This window comes from Anas platyrhynchos, chromosome 2 (genome assembly GCF_047663525.1).
Source record: "Anas platyrhynchos isolate ZD024472 breed Pekin duck chromosome 2, IASCAAS_PekinDuck_T2T, whole genome shotgun sequence".
Classification (NCBI taxonomy): domain Eukaryota; kingdom Metazoa; phylum Chordata; class Aves; order Anseriformes; family Anatidae; genus Anas; species Anas platyrhynchos.
Window position 1 is genome coordinate 148633596 of NC_092588.1, and position 20996 is coordinate 148654591.

Here is a 20996-nt window from a genome sequence, read left to right on the forward strand (position 1 = left end):
CCCATCTACTTACAGATCACTGGTCCACTTCTGTCTCACAAGCATGGGCCTGGATTATCAGCAGGATCATACAAGGCCTTTCTCTCCCTGTGGTTTCTGAAGCAAGGCGGGTCACGTTTGTCCATTTTCCCCCAGCTCCTTTGGTTTATTTGCCTGCCTGTGACCCGGCCTCCTGCTGGCCTCTCAGCACGACCTCCCCTGGGTTTCCTGGGACCACCAGTCCTGTTGTGCCACCCTGGGCCATCAGCCACCACTGTCCCACCCGCTGCACAGCACTGAATTCCAGCTCCCCTCTGTCTGCCAGGCACTCTGCCTCCCTACAGACAGGATCACTTTCACAGTTAATTTAAAAAGACAGCTCGTGTTCTCTCTGTGGGATACCCCTCACATATTACTCAATTTGGTGAAAAATCTGAAACATATGGCTACAAATACTATCCACAGCAGACTTAAAAATGTGCTGCTACTGTGCCAACATGTCAGAAAAGAGGTGCTGGAAATGCAGAAGATGATATCACAGTTCAAGGCAGTACCAAACTTTTTACAAAACCACTGTGTGTTGAAAATCAGGGTTTAAGCGTACACGACATGTATTTGCACGGTTCACATCCTATTCCAATTTCATAGCTGTACTAGCAGAGCTCCCCTCTTTGTCCAAACACAGGAGAGGCACAGAGGGTTAGAATGAAGCACTGAACAGGGAGCTGGTTGTGAAGAAAGTGCCTCTTAGATGCGCAAGTCTTAAATCATTTCTGTCTCACCTGGACTCACAGAATCTGACAGTGGAGGTCCCAGCCCCACAGACCTAACTCAGGACTGAAAGAGCATACTGAGGAGAGACAATAAAAAGACAGTGGAAACATGTTGTTGTTTTTCACTACTGGGTAGTTCTAATGTTAATTTTATTATTTCTCTATAGCAATAGCAAAAGGACGAATAATAGTAAGTTTGCATCCAAAGTCAGTGCTAGTTGACCATGTTCAAAACAACAATCATGGCTGAGTGCCACTGTGTGAGGAAAAGCTACCTTATTTCCCTGGCACATGGAAATTTCCATGTGGGATTTAGCTTAGGAAATGGCCAGCTGGGGCTTGCTATTCATGCATCCTATAGTATAAACTAGTTTTGCTTTTGCTTTTAAATCAGACTTCTATCTCCTTCCTTTTGCTGAAGCAGAAGGTAGAATTAAGATTGCACAAAACCTCTGCGTAAACTGTACCATTTTTACACGTGCCTTGCGGTGCACTGTGGTTTCCACACAGAACTAAGCGCACAGTTGAGGTGTGTAACAGCTGTGTCAGTAGGTTACAAGGAGACATCTGCAGCAGTCACCATCTGCTGGGGTTTCCTTTCTCAGGTAGCTCCAGCCCCACAGTCTGCCACATGTGAGCCACTCTCTGATGGCCAAATTCCTTCCAGCCTGGTACACTGAGACAGATGCGCTTGCATCTCAGTCCCTCTCTTCTGATTTATTTTACTTCAGTTTAGGTTTATCTTGATGCACTGGGCTGAAAACCATGGTGACACAGAAGCTCATTCTTTTATAAGCAGATCAGACATCTCTGTTTCACGGGCAGCAACAATTTTTAGGGCAGTCTGGGGATCAGCACAGCTTTATCCCCCGTGTTAACCCATCACAAGTGCAGGGCCCTGCTCTATGGATGCTTTACAAACTGCATTTCTCAGCTTGGGTGTTTCCATTAACCAGAGAGGAGCTGCAAATACCAATCAAACAGGGAGCATTCCCTTTAACATGCCTGGAGCTGGGTACTGTGATAAAGCGTGGCAGACACTTAGCATGGAGAACACCTGGATTAAAGAAAAGACCCATCTGTAAGTGGGAAAAAAAAAAAAAAAAGTGAGATCCTAGGATTGGAGGAAAAAAAGCAAGTTTTTAAGTAAACCAGCTGCCATTAAGTGTTACCACCCCAATTTAGAAGAGGACAGAGGGTGTGTTAGTGCCAACATCACAGCTGAGTCAGGGAAGCACTAGGAAGAGAGGAGGAACAAACTCTGACCTCTCTCCTCCTTAGAGACAGATCCATTAGCAAGGCCCCTCTTAGGGAGTTTTGAAGCAAGCAGCAGCATGAGCAGAAGGCTCTGTTGTAGCTGAGGGAACAGTTCAGTCAGAATTTTTTATGAGCTATAGCAATTTGTACAGGAAAACGCTTCCTCTGAAAAATGTCCTGAGGATCAAGGCCCTCTGGTTAGAAACATGATGGAGATGCCAAGACTGCTATCTGAAGCTTAAACTGAGATGAAAGCATTGTAGCTTCTCAAACAAGGTTTTGCTGCATCTCTTTCTGAGTGTTAGAAACTAAAGGGTGTAGGAACCCTCCCTCCCTCTTGAAATTAACTAGAATCTTCCTGCTGCCTGAAAACCAGAAGCGAATCCCCATGTCATGGAACAGGGCTCAGCGGAAAGGGCTCACAAGGCTGTATCAAGCAGCTCATCTTGACAACTTCTAGCATTCAGCGCATGAAGTGATTCTTCTGCCAGCCTCAGGAGAGTAGCTATGCTCTCCGGCTGAGGTGGAAGAGGTGTATAGACCAGTCAGACATGACTTTACAGATTATTAACAGCTAAGGGTCTTCCGTTGTGAAAGCATCGCTTCTTTCTCTGAGGATGTGCCTGCTTTTGCAGAACACAAGAGACACGCCAGAAAAACAGCCAGATTGTAAGTGTTATAGTGTAACTGTAAATTAGGGGCATAAAATACCTGAAGACAGGGCAGTGGAGATTTCTTTAACATAGACAAAACCTAGGCAACTCTGATGTATGGCAATTTGCAAGTATTTACAAGCAATGCTAGCCAAGTGCAATATGTGAAGGTGAAGCCACTGATGGTGGTTCTGCCCCTCTGCAACAGGTGACAAAGTCAGGGATGCTTTTGTAATCAGAGCCAAGAAATAACCAGCTCTGCTCTATCGCTTCTCTCCTTAGAATGGCAGGGAACTTGGGCTTGGTTTATCGGAGAGCAGGCAGAGGCTACTGGGCTTTTCTGGACAAAAATAAATAAATGAATATGTCTTGTAATACATGAACAACTGAAAGTGCAATTCACGGAAAAAAAATAATAACTCATTAATTAAATCTATTCAGGAATGATCTGTAGATTTTCAGGACTGGATGTAATAGACTCCCCTTGATTACAGACCCCGCTTTCATGTGATTCATGTTTGTGACTCATAAGCTGACACTGTTTTTATTTATATAGCAGAGTACAGGTGATCTACAATGGAATTAGCTCTTAGACATTTCAGCGTGTGAAGAATGACACTTTTTTGACTTATCTAATGATCACCTTGAGCTCTGCAGCTTCAGGAGCAGTAAGCCTATAATTCAAAAGGATATGTGGAAAGAAAAACCAAAAAATCCTCCTGTCCTGACTGATGAATACAACTGGGGCTTTCCTGCCACTTTTGGTGCTATTGTCCCTAATCACCTCTTCTAGCAAACATATTTTTAATATCATTAAGAAATATATAACCTCATAATCAAGCCACACGGTGTAAAACTCTTGAAACAGCCCCATTTCCTGGATACGTTTAATTATAAGCAGCAGGGTGAATCAGTTCTTGAAGCTGTGAAAAGAACAGCAAAGCCAGGAACTGTCAGCTTAGGGGATGCTGAAATGAAGTGCCAGGCATTGTACGCCCAGTACTTTGAAGAAGGATACACGGTCTCCTTATTCAGATGGAGCAGTTTGGGTGCCTCTGAAGAAGAGTGTAGCACAGCTGCCTCGACCCAGTGTTGCAGTCCCGCTGTTGTTGCTGTGGGCTGGGCAGCCCATTCCCAATCACATCAGCAGCCGGTGGTTGCAAAGGACTATGACAGCAGCTGGGAATTGCTAGCGCTGAAAGGGTGTTTTGGGTACACTCCTTGGTAGCCTGAGCTGCAATGACCCTGAAAAGCAGTAGTGTGAAAGAGATTACTGCAACTCACTGTGACCTTAGGATCTCTGGATAAAAAGCACTGCCCAGCACGTTGACATCAAAGCGTTTCTCAGAGCCTACAACTAGCCCACGGTATATCAAAGTATTTTTAAACTCTAGTGATACTCACTGCTTTATGGCATTTGAAACACTAAATTGCATCTGAATTTCTGGTACATTTACTACAGACTCCAACAAATGCTCTTTATTATAAACCTGAAGCTTTCCCACTTCACAGATAACCTGTCCTGTATCTAACACACTTATGAAATAACAGGCTGCAGCAGTTTCCACATTTTTTTTTTTTTTGTAATTAGCATTTTATTTGGTCTGAATAAACTTCAGAAAAGAAACACTTTCTGAGTTCTAAGTTTGCTCTATTCCTACATATTCAAATTCTCTGCTATGATGCATGGGGCATACTAAGAAGTCTATCTGATAATACATTTACTAATGGCCAAACAAAATGTTAATTTCGGTTAAGGAGTACATTTTTCCTGAATAACTGGAAACAATGGTGTCACAAATCCACTTCTCTGTGCTTATTTCTCAAGTCTTCAAATTTATGTTATCAACTTCCAATGTCTTGTATGATATCAATAGCTTTGCAAAACATTAAACCAGTGGACTGATTTGTTTTTCATGCAATTTTCTTCACAGTTCTCCAACGTAAGTGAGAAGGGAAGAATTAAAATTGCATCAAAAAGCAAAAACAGAGAAACAGTAAATATTTTTTCTGTTATTTATGAAAATAGTATCAGGAAATATGATTCAAGACCCTAATGTTTGAAATAGGAAGCTTGTGAAATAAAGATGTACGTATATGTGGTCATCATTGAGTCTCAGCATAAGGCTGAAGAAGACAGAAATACAAAATTATAATCACTTCTCAGAGGAGACACAGCTTTTGCACAGGATCAGTTACAAGACTGAGCTCAAACATCTTCATGCTTTAGCTTGCCACCTGTTGATTGAGGATAAACATACTGACACACTTCACACAGTGGCTGCAATGATATTTAAAGAATGATGCGAAATGCTCAGAGACAATAGTGGCAGAATAACAAAACAAAGTACAAAGGAAGAAAATTGCCAACGTGCGTATTGCTAAGAAAATCAGAGTTGATTTTCAGATCCCTTCAGAAAATTCTTACTCAACCACAAAATCTATGTAAATTATATGATTCCTTATTAAGGTTTAATTAGGTTTTAAAAATGGGCTCAGCAGCTAAAGAACCAAACATTCTCCCAGATGAACAATGACTAAATGGAAGCCAGTAGCAACTGCTCAAACCTGGAACATGAGAGACCTGGTTTCAAGTCCAGGCTCTGCTGCAGACCTGCTATATGTAGAGTAAGGCCTGGTTTGTTTGGTGATAGCGTAAACCCCATGAAATAGGATGGTAATTTTCAGACTTGTGATTATGCCCAATTAATGGTAATTATTACTGCTAAACCATCTCTTGAAAGTTTGTAATCAGCTGCTGTTAACAACGGTTTTAATATTTATCATTACAGCGTAGGCTTTTTTACACTGCATTAATGAAAATCAATGTTTAACAATAGCTGGTACCTACACCACAACCTTATTTTAAAGTTGTCTCCGCGTGTTAAAGAAATATAAATAACCTGCCAAAGGGACAAGGCTAGAGGGAAAAATCTGTTAAGTAAGGGTTTGTTTGAACTAGTTCTACAGCAGCACTTCACAAGGTTTGTTACCAAACAGAGCAGCTGATCCAAGCAAGTCAGAAAGTGCACATGTTCATGTTGTCAATCACATGAGTCAATTGCATAGCTCAGTGCTGCTATCTCTGCATTGGAATATCATTGCAGTCAAATTGAATTTTGGCACTAAATATAATGAAGAAATTGTTTCATGATAGCCTAGCCACTTTGCTGTAAATTATTCTCCAATTAGAAAAGAAACGGATCCAATACTCCATATTTGTGCATCAGCACTTAATCGAAAATAAAGGATATGTCATTAAAAAAGCAAATAAAAATTATATTGGAACATCTCTGATCTGAAACTGGATAATTCCTACAGTTAGAGATGTGTAAGTAATTGAGATCATAGATCTATGTGAGCAGTAATGGACTTTTAACAGTTTACTTGACAACGAATCTTCATTTAGCTGTAAAGGAAGAGTGAATCTTTCACTAAACTACAGGATTCTATGTAGAGCTGTGACTCAAACGTAGATATCTTTCCTAATCTTTGGGCAGGTGAATTTATCTGTCTTACCTTCCTCTCCCTTTCAAATCAACATTTAGCTTTTCCTCATCTTTGTCTGCATTGACTGTTTAAATGTTAGTTTATTTGGAATAGGGACTGGCTTTTACACAGACAGTCAACTATTCACTCGTGAGCTATGAAAGATACTGACATAGAAATAATGTATACTTAAACTACTACTCAGCAAATCAGTGCAATGAAGAATGATTACTGGATTTTATTTAAGTTGCAGTTTTATGACAGGGATAGCCCATTGCATGCAATCATTTTGTATCTTATGTTTGAAAAGATCTCTCTCTTCTTGCACAACAGCATCAGGAACTGTAAAGGATTATTACTTGCCTTATGAGGTCTCACAAACTGCAAAGCATTGAGTGGTTTGTGAGTTTAGGCAAGTGTTCCGGGTCAGCAGTTCTTAAATACAGGTGATTCATGGAGCCTTATTCCACTGAATTGCAGGATAAAATACTTCAAGAATGCAACTGCTAGTGTGTATTGCAAGGAGTAAAAATGAAGAAAAGAAGAAGAAGAAAAAAAAAAGTAGCCTAAACCAGGAACAACCTTAAAGAGCAGAAATCTCGTCCTGTTTCAGTGGAAGTTTTTTTTTATCATGCCACCAGAGTGCTTCACAAACTTTAATGAATTAATCCTTATTGCTCTTGTGAGCAAGCAAGTATTATCCTTTGTATTACACTCACTCGAAAATTATGGACTGTAAAGCACAAGCATTGCAGTAAATTTAGTAATTTTAAAGAGTTCAAGTTTCTGACTGCTCAATTCCATGCTTAGTTTCCAGGAACGCTGTATTTTTTGCTTCACTAGGCATTATCTTCCTAAATATACCAAACACCTGATTCTTTTTCACTGAACTAGGAATCTTGATTTAAAAAGTCTTACGAAGTATAGTTTTAACAATATATAACTAACATATCGATAAGTAATTCACATAGTCCTTTCTATACCTGTCTGACCACGGATCAAGAAAGAAAGAACTACTTTGTCTAATGTTGTTTTACTTTTGTGGGCTAATAATGTCCTAATAATGTCCACATTGTTCTTTTAGAGATGCATTCTTCCCCTAGGCTGTTGAGTTGGAACCGGCGTAGTTTCTATAACCGCACAGCATCCAGCATTATTTGTAATATTTTACTCATACCTGTGCACACATTCCTCAGCTACTAGCATACAAAAGAAAATATGTCAAATCTCTTTGATCTCAGCTGTATGCCATTAAAAAAAGAAGCATTCAGTCATTAAGCTCTACATCCCCCACACTGAGAAGAGTATTAGGACTGACCCAGGCAAGTAGAAAGCTCTCATTATTTTATGGAAAAAGTGCACTAGTTTGGCTGTTAGTGAACTACAATAAAACTTAACATTAACAAAATAAAAATCATAAATCCAATACCTATATATTGGCCTGTCTGTCAATATCTGACATTTTTATAATATTGACCTTAAAAAAAAATAGTCTCAAGAGTATTTTTCTTCTTTAATAACACAGTTCAGTTACTTTGGGAAGAAAATCCCAAACAAACAGCACAAACTCTATCCATTACAAAGCATTAAGGAAACTCCTACCTACAGTGAAGTCTGCCTACCTACATGCCTCTTAGTGTTGGTGCTTTACAGGAATCAGTCGTTGAGTCTCTCTCTTTCCCCCTTCTGTCAGCCATCACTTTAGTTACAGAAGGAGAGATGAGCTCTGAAATAATAAACTTTGAGTTAGCAGAAGGAATAACACAGTGCAGTCTCCTTGCTGGTCTCCTGTGTTTGCTTTCCTGCCCAAGTATTGCATGAGGATAAGGCTTGGGAGAGACAAAAAGTCTGTATGTCTAAAGGGGTAAGTATCAGGAATTTTAAGGCCCCTCTAGAGAAAGGATATAATGGGATTCATCATATCTGAGAGTTTTTTATTAAACCTTTTTTTTTTTTTTCTTTTCTTTTCTGGATGAGAACTGTAACCTGCTGAGCAATAGACTAGCTTTAAAGAAAAATAATTAGATTGAGCTCCTTTATACTATGAAAAAGAATTACGAATAGCAATTGTTTTAGACTTTTAAGTAATTAATTCTTTAGAGAAGAGTTGCATGGTGACCAGCTAATGGATCAGTCATAGTTCCTGCACTGCTTGTGGCATTTTTCCTTCTAAACACCTATGCTAAAAATTAAGTTTTATTCCTTTTCTCAAACTGTCTCTATGCTAGCCATCTGCCTTTCACAGAATCACAGAATTGTCTAGGTTGGAAGAGACCTCAACATCATCGAGTCCAACCTCTGACCTAACACTAACAAGTCCTCCACTAAACCATATCAAACCTTTGCTCAGGTTTTCTCCATCACCAGAATTCTGGAAAACAACTTACTAAGGAAAACAACATCTAAGCTAGCAGAAATATTGGTTTGCCCAGGAATGAACTCTCAGGCACGTTTCCTTGGGACGAATAGCAAAACTTCCCCTTTGGTAAGACCTGACCTCCTCTCCAGCCCTGTGATGCACTTTATTGCCTGTGCTCGATAGGGATGTGGCAGAACACAGCAGTCTCAAAAACAGTTCCAAAGGGTACTTGTGGGTCACAAGAAGACGTGTTCTAGGTTAATTGTAGCGTTGTTTCTACAGGACCTTCTGTCAGATACCCCGAAGGCAGGAACATGACTCTTATCAGTAAGGATTAAGAACAGGATCCAGGAGGCCTTATCTAGATACATTCATGAGATAAAAATGAGGTGTCGCTGGATGGATGTGAGGGGCTCTAAGTGTGTCACTTGAGGTGGATAGGAAGCGGAGGGTTAGGAACAGTTACGGGGCACGCTTCTTTCCACCAGTTTTTTGAAGTGCTGATGGAGAATACTCCTCATTTTCCATTTCCCAAGGTAACTGGAGTTAAAAACAACTTCTGATCCGCACCGAATAGCCAGAACTGTTTGGGAAGGTTTGTTCTTTGGGCAAAGAAGTGTGCTCCTGGAATTCGCCTCAGCTGCACGCAACCGAAGGTGTATGAAGGAGTGTGTTTGTGTTTGAGGAGGCGCAGGGGAGACCTCATTGCAACTGCCTGAGAGGAAGGTGTGGGGAGCTGGGGGTCGGCCTCTTCTCACAGGTAACTGGTGATAGGACTAGGGGGAAATGGACTAGGGACATAGGACTGGGGTAGGTTGGAAATTTGGGGACATCTCCTCTCAGAAGAGCAGTCAGGCATTGGGATGGGTTGCCCAGGGAGCTGGGGGAGTCCCCGCCCCTGGGGGTGTTGAAGGAGGGGCTGGACGCGGTGCTTGGGGACACGGCTGGGTGGTGACAGTGGCGGTAGGGGGGCGGTTGGAGCAGGCTGTACTGGTGTTTTCCTCAACTTGATGCCTTTATGGCCCTGGGAAGGCACACGGTGACAATAAACAACCCCAGCCGGGCTCAGTCACACAACTTTATTCACATTTAACTTTATTCACATTGACTCCGCGATCCCCCCGCAGCTTTGCGCCACGAGCCCTGAGGGGCCGCCCGCTGCCCCGTGAGGCGAGGCCGGGCCGCAGCTCCCCCAACCCCCCTCACCTCAGCCCCTAGCAACGCCGCCCGCGGCTACGGCGGCCGCGCGGCGCCAAACCTCCACGGCGCGCGCGCGGCGGGGCGGGGCGGGGAGGGGGCGGGGGCGGGGGCAGCTCCCCCTCCGCCAATCCGGACGCGCCGCAGCCGGCCCCGCGCGCGCCGCCGCCGCCGCCGCCAGCAGCACCGCCACCGCCGCCGCCGCCGCCCAATCCCTTCCGCCGGCGGAGGGCGGGACTTCCGCCGGGAGCCGGAAGCGGGTCTCTCATGCGAGCGGGTGCGTGAGGCTCGGCTCCCAGACGTCGCGGGCCCCGCCGCCGCCGCCGCGTCCTTCCTCCTCCTCCTCCTCCTCCTCCTCCTCCTCCGCTCCTTCCTCTCCTTCTTCCCCCTCCTCCTCTTCCTCCTCCTCCTCCTCCGCGCCCCCCGCCCGCCGCTGCCGGCCCCGCCCCGCGCTCCGCTTCTCCTCCTCCTCCTCCTCCTCCTCCTCCTCCTCCTCCTCCTCCTCCTCCTCCTCCCGGCGGCGGCGGCGGCGGCGCAGCGGCAGCCACGCACGGACAGGCCCCGGCCCGGCCCCCGCTCAGCGACACAGGGCCCCGGCGGCAGCGGCCGGCTGCTTCTTCTCCTCCTCCCCCCCCCCTCCCCTCTCCCCTTTCCTCTCCCCTTTCCCTTCCCTTCTTCCCTTTCCCCGGCCGCTGCTGCTCTTCTCGGCGTTCCCCGGCCAGGCCCGGCCGCAGGGCGGCGGCGGCTGTGACAGGTGAGCGCCCGGCTCCTCCCCGGGAGGCCGCTGCGGGGAGCGGCGGGGCCGCCGGCACCCCCCCAACCCCCCCCCCCCCCCCGCCTGCTGGGGAAGCCGCCATCTTCCCACCCGAGGCGGCTCCCGGGGGAGCGGGAGGAGGAGGAGGAGGAGGAGAGGAGGAGGAAGGAGGCCGGCTCCGGGCCGTGCTGCCGCCGGGGTAGGGCCAGGCGCCGCCCCGGCTTCGCTCCCTGCGGCCCCTGGGGGGGGAAGGGGAACGGGAACGGGGGAGCCGTTGGGTTGGGGGGGTTGTGGGGGGGCTGCGAACCTCCGGGACACGGAGCCGTGGCTGCACCTCCAGGAGCACCCCCGGAGCGCTTCGGCAGCGGGCACCCCGCCGGCCCCACGGGCTTTGCACAGGGGGTGCAGGGTGCAGAGCAGCGCTGGCGGCAGCAGCCGGTGCCCAAACGGCGTTTTGTCCCCCCCCCCTCCCGGAGGACGGTGTCGCCGGCTGCCTCAGCCGAGTTGTTTTCACTCTCGGTTTCAGTTTGTGCAGATGCTGGGAATTACTACATAGCTCTGTCCGCAGCTTAAGCAGATGCGCGCTTGCCAAACAATGTTGTCCAAGGTTCCTCTGCGGCAGATAAGTATAATTATTTATGTTCTGTAGGTGAGGGAATTGAGGCGAAGTGGTTAACGCTTTGCCCGTGGCCACGCAGGGAGAGTTGGTTTCAAAACCACTGTTTAAACTTGAGTCACGGTTGGGGTAAAACCCTGGGAATTCTGGCTGGCAGCGCTGCGCCTCGTCTCTGGCCTAGTTTTGTTGGCCACCCTCTGAACCCTCAATAAAATAGCAATAGGGAGCTTCCTGAAGGGCTGCCTCGGGATCGCGATCGAAAAGCTCTAATCTTTCCTGTGGCTTAATTTTTATGTAAATCAGATCAGAGTTTAAGGGACCGGTTCGTTTTTAAAAAGGTCAGAGCGTGTTTTTGTGCTTTTTCTTTCAGCTTGCTGGGATTTCACAACTCCAGGGTTTTGATTCTCATCTGGTAACTTTTTATCAGTTGAACTTTCACTTGTTTCCTGCTGAGCTGTAAGCAGTTCTTCAAGTTAATTCTTGAGATAGGAAACTAATCAGCTTATTCACCCCAGCAATTAGGACGATATTGATATTTTCTGTTAGATATTGTGTGTTGTGGCGAGGGGGGAGATGACAGCACTATGTCTTGATAAGGCAGGTATAGGAAATGGCAGGTATGTTATCCATAACGTCTCCAAGTAATTTTATTTTCCTTATGTTGCCGTTTACATGGATGTGCTGTTTGTATAAGAAGCCCAAATTACTGCTGTGTTTAATTGATGTTCTATTCAGGCAAAAAAAAAAAAAAAAAAGTAATATTCCTTGTTGACAGTGAAATACCAGGTTTGGATAAATGAGTTGGTAGGAAACATTTGACCTCTTGAATGTTCCTAGACAAGTGATTGCATGTTTTCCTCATATATAATTGGGTCCTTAATTGCACGTAATGTTTGGGATTAGGCTGAGTTTTTTCCCGTGTAATTCTTTGTTTTTGTTAAGTGTTTACACGCGGATGCCCTAAAGGAATGAGGGGGTCAGCGTGAGCGTGTTGTACCTTGGGTGCTTTTTGGCTTGCTCTGATGCCAGTATACCCACAGGAAGGTACGGCTGGCTTACAGGTGATTTCTATACGTTCACACCTGGGGCTGGAATGTAAATCTGGTTCAGTATGGGGCAAGATGGAAGATCTCTAACTGAAGGCAATCATGGGGGCTTTGGGGTTTTGACTTTTGGGTGGTTTTTTTTCAGACATGGGGTAAACCATATGGGCAATCTCCTGCTTTGATGTTGAACTTCAAGTGAAATGAACTACCTGGCCATTTCATTGAAATGCAAAAGAAATGCAGCTTGCCTCCGCGTAATCTACATGTGCCCTGGAGATCTCTTGCTGCATTTCATGCTAAGTCCCGGATCTGGCGGTGGCTTTGGCTTTAAGTTGGTTGTGAGCTTCACTGGCAGGGTAATGCAAACTTCCTTAAATATTTAGTGTGTTACCTACCCGAATGCACATGCTAGGCACAGAACGGGCATACTCTTAACCATGATGCGTGGCAAATCTGAAGTGACAGCTGAAAGGCAGTAAGAAAGAAGTTATAAAGAGCAGAGTAATAGGGAGTAAATGTCTTTCATTAGCTTATTTCTTTTAACCAGGTTGCTTTCTGGCCCCTCACAGTCTTGTAAGGTAATGGCTAAGCTATCCAAATGAGCACCTAGAGCACTTGATTGATGTTTTTTTGTGTCTGTGTTGGAAGGGTAGGTGTGTTCAAGGGCCCCAGCCTTACCGACCTTGAAGAGGAGCCTTCTTGTCTTGGAGATCTTCTGTGAAAGCAGGCGCAGAGGTGGCTGTGGAGGTAGCTAACGAATGCAGTGTCAAGAAGGCTGTCCCTGGCACAGAGAGAAAAAGGCAGAGGAGTCCAGGTGAAGAAGGCAAAGAAACGTGGTTTCAGGCTTTGGAAGTGCGATTTTTTGGTGGACACGTTCATGTGAGAGGGGCTGCTTCATGATGGAAGATACTCGTTCTGTCCAAAATGTGGTCTGCCAAGGATTTTGTTCCTTTAAGCATTTACTAGCAATACGACATTTTTAGACAACTTTGTGTAACTCTTAGAAGTAACTCCGTGTTTATGCTTGTGTGGAATTGGTGGTGTTACACTGACTTGGGTCTTACAACTCTCGTAGTTTGCATTCAGAACGGGCACACAGGTGCCAGGGGGAGAGGAAGGATGTTACAACATAGGACGTTGGAAGGAAGAAAATTAACCCCTCCCCTGGCAGTTTGGTAAGAGGCAATAGCATGTGGAGAGATGCGTAGAAGATGAGTAAAAGCTACTCATGTAGTAAAAGGCCCAGGAAAGGCATCTGAGCAATGCTGTTCCCTAAGCAAATCATATGCACGCTGAATCTAACTTTTTATGAGATATATCTCATTTAATCACTGCAGCTCAGACAAAATGAGAACTAGCTGGTTGGTTAGATTCTTATAAGGTCAGCAGATTAGGGAGGGGAAGATGATGTAAAACATACGTTTTGGAATAATTCTTGTTTTATGTGATATCCTAAAAAAAAGGAAAACAAATAACATATTGCATCAAAAATACCCATGGAAAATGCTGTAAAGCAGAACTTCAAAGCTTTAGCTTCTGACTGCCTTTCTTATATGTGTTAAATTTAAGGCAAGCCAGTATGTCGTATGTCAAATGTGAAAACAGAGCTTCTGAAGCACTTTATGAATATAAATAAATATAAATCTGAATATAAAACTCAGTGATATTTCAGCTGGTCACTAAGTCATTGGATGCTGTGCAAGCTGGATAGTTGAAGCAGACCCATTTCTGTTACAGCAATCTGTTTGATTTTTTAAGGATATACTGGTTTTGTCTGACTGGCTCACAGTAAATGAAAATTATCTTTAAAATACTGAGTTGGAGGAAGCTGTTGGACACGGAGCCTAGCCGTTGGTTTCTGTAGCACCCATTCATTTAAGTGTAGCCCAGTTCCACAGAGCAGTGTGAGAGAGAAGCAGATTCAGATAGCTGCTTCACAGCTGATATGTCAAAAGTTTTGTGATGGAGCCAAGAATGCTTTGCCTGTTTTCATCGCTCTCCCACGTTTCTGTGCTCCCTACAGGTTGCTGTTGCGTGTCCCATCCCGGGGAGAGCGGCTTCCCCTGGCCCAGGAAGGCCCAGGAAGGTGGTGCTGCGGGGCAGTGCTGCCGGGAGCGGGCTGCTTTGGAGCACTTCCATTAGGCGTGACTGTAACGCGGGGTAATTTGGAGATTAGGATAGCCGTGACAGCGTTGTGTGATGCGTGCTGCTGCTGCAGGTATTTTGTGTCTGGCTATGTGTTTCAGGAACAGCAATTAACTCCAAAATTGGAAGTCTGACGGGGTTGCTAATATGTGGCCGGCTACTTAGCCTAGAACATTGCAGGGAATTGGGGAAACGCTGTTTTGACGCCCTGATGAATCACTGATTTCTTTGAGCCTTAATCTTTTCTACCACTCATTTACCGTGGAGGGCTGGGCTATGCATATTCTGGATCCTGTCAGTCCAGCTCCTTAATGGGTAGCTGAGTGATGTAATACCAAAGGAATCACTCGTTCATAAGCTCAATGGATTGCCACCTCTGCGCTTCCAGCAGCTCTTAGTGCTCGCATCAGGCTGTTGGCATGTAAGGAGCTGGTGGCCCGGGACTGTATCCTACAGCAGAGGTTTATTCTGGATCGCCTCTGTGTGCTCACAGGCATCTCCCATTTGGTACACGTGTGCTTCAGGTCACAGGAGCTGTGCACGAGGTTCAGTTCAGTTCTGGTGCACGCTGACATCGATGTGTCCGTCTGGCGTGGTGGCCTATAATGAATGGGACCCAGAACTGTGTTGTCTCTTAGGGACATCTTCCTAAAAGTCTCTACCTCTACTAAAACTGCACCCAGACAGCAGCGTAACAACTTCAGAGAGACACCTGCAGCTGCTGTCAGCAGTTCACACAGAACTTAGGAATGTCATGTTTGGAGCGAGCTGCAGAACGTAGTTATTTTATCTGAGGCTGGCTCTTCAGGCTGTGCTGGGCTGGTTGCAAGTCATTTTAAGTGCTGGATCTCTAAACTCAGAGATTTCCCACGTTTTCTTGCATGAGTATCACGTATTTTCTCTTTGCTTAGATTAATTCTCCTTCACTTTCATACTGGTTCCTCCCCGGTAGCCTCCTTAAATCAGCAGTGATGGGGAAGTATTGATGCTTTATTGACAGTATTCATAAGATAGATTCCACCCCCAGTGAGGGGGTTACAGGCTTGCTTGACAGAATTGTAGCCTGCTGTTATTCCCTGGAAGTGTTTCTTGGTATTTCTCTGCAGCCTTGACATCCTGCTTCTATTTCCAAGTATTTTATTGTCACAGGGTGTCAGGGATCTGACAGGGAGTCTCGAGAAACAAAATGTTACCCAAATAGCAATTGTGTAGAGGAAAAAAATATTAACTGTTTGATAAAACTCACCTGTCGGAAACTTGGTGAAATGCTTGAGCAGCTTACAGTGCAGCCTGGTGCCAGCCTTACGGGTTTGTTTGCTGTCAGTGCTGGTATGCAGAAGCATACTTTTACAGGTTGTGATGCTGTCCCAGGTTGCCCCACAACAGAGCCTTACTCTGACTGTTGTTCAAACAAGGAACTGGTGAATCAACAGGCCAATGTCCAAAGCAGCTTGCTTTTTCATACCCTGACTCTGGAGGTTTCTGCTCAAATCTTTTGATGTGTTCAGCTGCCTTCTGACTCGTGTTCCGGGAGTTGGAAAAAACAGAGCAAAACTGCGTGGAGCATCAGGGCACAGCTACTTCGGGCACTGAGGATCAGAGCTTAGGAAAGAGCTGCCTGTACGTGCAGAATTCGCCATCTGAGCTCGGAGTTTCATTCCCATTCGGTGTTGTTGCCACCTGCTAGATAGGGACAGAAAATGATCAACATGTTGCTGTTTAAAGCAGCAAGGCAAACAATTTGGGCAAAATAGCACTGCCTCTGTTGGAGCGCCTCCAAGATCTTAGGTCTGTATTCCTCTTCCTGCCTAAAGCTTGTCCGATTTTTTCTAAATACCCCTTTGTAAGACTTAGCAGGGATTCTCTTTACCAACCTGTTGCAATTTAGGTTACAATGCGCTTTGTTACAGTTATAATTTTCTTAATTAATGCCTTGTGTTTTAACTGCTTGAATTCAAGATATCAGTGGAATTTTTAGGAGGGTCTGTGCCTCGGGTATTTTGATTCGCGTGAAAGTGTTACTGTCCTTAAACCCAAGCTCCAGTGCTGGAACAGTCCATCCTTTAACAGTGAGTCAAAACCTGAATTACCAGTAGTTTTGATTACAGTGATACTCTGAAAAGGTGGGGTGCTCTAACTTTGAACCCAGCAGGTGATAGGCTTTCATGCAGTGTTTTAAAAGTAAGCAAAAGTTGCTTCTGATTTCAGTGAGGCTTGTAATGGAGGATGGTAGCTTCTTTCAAAAGAGGAAGTAATGCTAAAATGACTGGATTATTTGGGTTAAATTCTATTTCTGGCAAAGAGGTTAATGAAATAATTGGCAAAAACATCAGCTTCCTCTTTGTATTAGAAAGCCTTAAAGTTAAATGACGCTTCTTCAGCAGGTAGCTTCATTTCGCTTTAGGTTTGCTCCTGAGCATGTCTCAAAACTTAAACTAACATATTTTAGGTAAATGAATGCCTTTCAAGTCACCTGAAAACAAACAAACCCCAAAGCCAGAGGGAAGCTCGGCCTGGGTTGTATGTTTTGCAGAACAGCTGTTTATTAAAATAACCCTTGCATCCTCAAGGATTGTTGTAAACGTTCCTGTTGGAAGAAAACTTGTATTGCACCTTCTAGTACTGTAATTGTCGATGTTTTATTTGGTTCCACATACACCTCCTGCCTGGACTTCTAAGCAGGTATAGACCCTTTTCTTTTTAACTTTTCCCAGACTCTTCTGACCAAAGCTGTGCTGTGAGAGCACCGCATCAGCTGTCCCGTTGGCACACCAAATCTGTTCGGGAGCCCTAGATCTGCTTGCATTTGAATCCAAACTCCTTGCTTTAAGATTTCGCCTTCCCTGAATTAGGCGTTCATTGTGCGTTTCAAGAATGTGATGATAAAGAACTTAAGCACAGCTTCAAAGCTTATTTGCTGTCTTATTTTTTTTTTGTGTGCTTTGAATTGTTCTTTAAGTGCCCTAGAAGCTCTTAATGCAGTGTTTGACCTCCACTTCCTTAAGCACAGCGCTGATTGCAGACTTGAAACGTGAAATCCAAATAAAAGCAATATGGCTATTCGAGGATGATAAGCCTTTTAAGACATGTAAAAGAACGTCAGACTTGTAACCTCACCCTTGGAACTACCCTAAATATTAACCTCAGTGCTTCAAGCGATGTTTTCGCACTTTAATCACGACAAGCTGCATCTTCCTCTGCAAATTTCTGGGCTTTTCTAGAAATCAGCAGATCTGTAAGGAACAGTCATTTCCTTTACCTTGGGGAACTGCGCTACCTGGAGTCACCGACAGATTTTTAGCATTGTGTGTGTCTGTTGGCAACTTTCTGGTTAGCAGCACAGAGAGTATGCGGAAAACTAAAGGATCGTGTTGGTAAATCAGGAGGAGGAACATCCTGTAGTTGAAACAAGGAAGTTCGTTGTTCCCAGCATTGCTAAACTGCCTCTCTTCATGCACAGCGCCTAGCTTGTTTCCTCTAAGTAAGTGCTGAAGCAGTTGGTCCTCTGTCATGTGTCATCTCCTGAAGGTTTAGCTGCTTTGAAGAATTCAGAAAGGCCAAGTAGCTGCTGCATCCGAGCTTTAAATGCATGCAGCTGCTAGCAAGGTACTACAGGCGCTGCAGTTGTTTTGTGAAATAAACAATTTATAAAACCGCGGGTCCGTTTATGGTGAGGCTGCCCTGCCGAGGTGCTGGGGAGGGTGGGAGCCAGCAAGGTTCAGAATCGTACATTTTCCAGTCCACATTGGGAATCGGCCTTGATGCTAAACTGAAAATTGCCTCTCATGACAAAAGTGCGACCGTTTCTGTAAACTTCCCTGCTGCACGTGAGCTCTTAGCATAGCTCGTTGCTGCTTCCTTCAGTTGTGGAATAGGAAGATTAATCTCTCCCACTTCCCTTCAGCAGATAGCTTAAAAGAAAAAATAACCCTCAATTAAATGAGAGCAAGGCAGCTATGTTTGGAGGGAAGATGAGCAAGGAAAATACATTATTATGCATGATAGTATCTTTGCATAGTAATTTTTCAGCTGTGCATGAGAAGATACGATCGAACAAGACAGACTTAGGATCCCGAGTGCCCCAGTAAACTCACCTGCTGCAAATAAGGTGTGTCAAAGTGAAGAACTGTAGGTTACAGGGAAAATACCTGAGAAGCCTTTCACGTGGCTTTTTTGGATAGTCACATTGAGCTCCTCACCAGGGTGTTGCCTGTGGGAAGGAGTAACTTGGGCTAAAGGGGAGTGCAAGTTCTTGTAAAGTTTCTCTGCTGAGTAAATGGGAGTTTAAGTTACCATCCGGCGTTCTGCAAACGCCTATTTAGAACCAGTCCAGAAATGAAAATAACAGTATTTTATGAAATCCCTAGCCACTAGCGGAGAGCAGCTCCTGCCGCATCTACTCCAGGTCAAGCTGTAATTTTCTTCCCAGCTCGGCTCCCGGCTGCCAGTCAGTTGTCGTGGTCTTCTGCTTTCTGTGTGCACAGAGGCGTTGAGCAACTGTCAGTTCATGTGACCTCAGCGCGGATGAGCAAAGTGGATGATAGAAGCTGATGAGGAATTAGATGAGGTTTCGCATTTGGTGGCACTAAACTTCGGAAGTGTATTTTTGTGACGCTTTCCTAACGTTTGCATTAAACAAAAAAATTTCTGCATCAGTGAACAGTGGTACGACACGAAAAGCCTGAGTTTGGTAGGTGTCAACATATCTGAAGTTGTTGAGAAGCTTTAGCTTTTAGAGGAGGATGCATTTAGCCTGTAAAAGATCCCACCAAAGCATCTGCAGTATTTCTGTAGTAGGTAAGCAATTCTAGCAGTTGGAAGTATTTCTGTTATTAAAAGTACCAATGCATTTTATTTGTATTGCTTCATTTTTTGCAAATAAGTATTTGCAGATGTGAATCCCAGCACTCCGGGCACCGCACAGACACTGGCTGATGCCTCGTGGTGTAACAGGTGAATGCGGATGGATGGGAGCATCATGAGAAATCAATGAGTAGTGTGTGAGTACAGCCTGTGATGCCTGGGCTTTGATGAAAGCCTCATCGGTGGGCTTCTCTTGTCTGCGTGTCCAGATACTCAAAACATCGTGTGGAAGGAGGGAGCTTCCACCATGTTTTATAGCTGCTTTTAATCCACATTGAGCAGAAATGGTTTTTATTTGCTAGTTTTGGCTGTGATATAGGTGGGCTGTCTTAAAGGACTGTTTGCCAAGTTAGCCTCCCTCTGTGGTTAGGCTCCTTTAATGTGTTTGGTCTCCATCGTACGGCTTGGAAGCCGAGGTGCTGCTTTATAGATGAGTAACAGCAGCAGAGAGAGATGGGCCTGGCCTGTTAACTTCATTGAGAGCAGCAGTGCTGGGTTAGCAGAGCTCTGCTGGTGGAGATGGCTTCTTGGGGAGCAGGAGGAAAGGAACATGAACGGCATCGGTTGTTCAGCTTGGGCTCTGTCTCCTCTGCTGCTGGTGCCAGAAGTAGCAGTGTGTGTGTGCAAGCAATCCCTGGGCAGGTCTCTGGTCAGCTCCTGGTGGGAAGGAGCTCGCTCAAATCTGTTCCGTCTCTGCTCTCGCTGCTGATCGCTGTCCTGGATAAATCAGAAGGGAGAGCGGGGCTGGGAGGCAGGGTAGAGGTCAAACAGTTGTGAACCAAACTGAGGGCGAGTGAGGGAGTGTTTGAGTGGGAAATGAAGTACTTTCAGGTACTTCACGAGTCTGACATTCAAGCACTTCATTTATCTCTTTCCTGAGAAAGAAATAAGACTTCTCTCTCCTTGAGTGTGAGATGTCTTCTGCTTTTGGTAGGCCTTGGTCATGAGCGTAGTACTGGGGGTTCTCCAGCTGAAACCATCAGCTGGTACTTTTCTATCTGGTTACTCCAGAGGATGGCTTTGAGGAGCGCTGTGATGTAGCTGCTTCATGCCGAGGTGGCATTCCTCCTGTCTCTGCAAAATTGTCACGGCGTGGCTGAGCTACTGACAAATTGAACTCTGCCGTTTGAGGGTTGCTGAAATAACGCACAAGAGGAGAGTGAAGAGTTTATTTTAATTAGGGCTGGAATGTTTTTGAAATCGTCATCTGATAAAAAAAATACCCTATCTGACATGCAGTCATGATAATGGAAATAAAATATGCGTCTGTATGGATAACCTGCAGGGTGTGTGCTGTTAGTCCACTTAAGGTGAAGAAAACAAGCTTGTGGCTTCGTGATGGATGTGCTGCGTGCAGCAACTCCGGTTAATTAATACTTTGGGGTTTATAATGTTATGTGCTTCAGTCTGCAGGCAGGAAAGTGCTGCTTCAGATCTGAAAATTGAGAACAAGCTGTAAGCAAACTGAAACTGCTCCTGACACAATGTCACTTGTCTTTGGGGCACGTGGTGTTCTTATCAGGCACGAAAGCTTCTTCCCAGTAGGTTATTCCTGATCCGGTGGGTGTTCCTAGTGTCCTTAAACGGCAGGACCTCCTAGCTTACATGCCATGAAATGCGTGGTGTGTTGTGTTACAAGGAGGACGTGTTCCATGGGTCTGTTACTCTTCTTGGAGTGATGTTCAGGTGTGTACAGGATAGTACCTGCATGTAAACCTTTCTTGGTGTGCAAGAGGACAGCAGAAATGGCGATCCTGTTTGGTAAAGGGATTTCCTTTTAAGTGTGTGTATTTGAAATCCAGCACTTGGAAGGCTGGACTTGAAAATGATAACCGGGACTGTTGGCTGGTCAGGGTCATCCCCTC

The 20996-nt window shown here is 45.1% G+C and overlaps 1 protein-coding gene across 4 annotated transcripts in view; it reads left to right on the forward strand.

Moving 5' to 3' along the window:
- The first annotated feature begins 9861 nt into the window (after positions 1-9861).
- The window catches only part of LARP4B (La ribonucleoprotein 4B), a 57201-nt gene continuing 46066 nt past the window's right edge, over positions 9862-20996 (forward strand). For 2 of the 4 annotated variants that reach the window (XM_027450462.3, XM_072033823.1), the window contains exon 1: positions 10162-10461. The gene's annotated coding sequence lies outside the window, so the exon portion shown is untranslated. Of the gene's footprint in view, positions 9985-10161; positions 10462-10606; positions 10661-20996 lie in introns of those variants that run through there. The other 2 variants (XM_027450461.3, XM_072033822.1) reach the window with 2 other exon arrangements.